Source organism: Xyrauchen texanus, chromosome 40, assembly GCF_025860055.1.
Source record: "Xyrauchen texanus isolate HMW12.3.18 chromosome 40, RBS_HiC_50CHRs, whole genome shotgun sequence".
In the NCBI taxonomy this organism is placed as follows: domain Eukaryota; kingdom Metazoa; phylum Chordata; class Actinopteri; order Cypriniformes; family Catostomidae; genus Xyrauchen; species Xyrauchen texanus.
The window spans coordinates 35,318,987-35,319,441 of record NC_068315.1 but is presented as its reverse complement, the minus strand read 5'-3'; positions in this window follow the sequence as shown (position 1 = coordinate 35,319,441).

Genomic DNA, 455 nt, shown 5'->3' with positions numbered 1-455 from the left:
AATGAGCCCGCCCACTCGTCTCTATGACACTGTGATCCAGAGCTATGTTCAATACAAAATCCCTATGCCATTTCATTTCAGGGGCCGTCCTACACCATTATAAGTCAATTGGGGCATTTTTGGGCAGCTCCTGCCCCCCAGTGGTGCAACTTTTACCCCATATTGAGGTATGCTCTTACATAGCCTGCCAGCCTCTTCAAATGTAGCAAATCACAGGTTTCTGCGAAATCCTCTCTCGGAGCTGTGATGCGTCAAAGTTTGTCGCAATGTTAAGTCTATGGGATTTTTCGGCCGCTTTTTTGCCCCTGGGGCAAATACTGTACCCCCGATCGCTTATAAAAGTCATAGCACACGTGTCCTCAATAGGCCGTTCGATTTGATACCTCATTCGTGGGTCTACGCCAAACGGTGCGGGACGAGTTAGGTGCCGAAATTTTGTTAAGAGATATTACAAT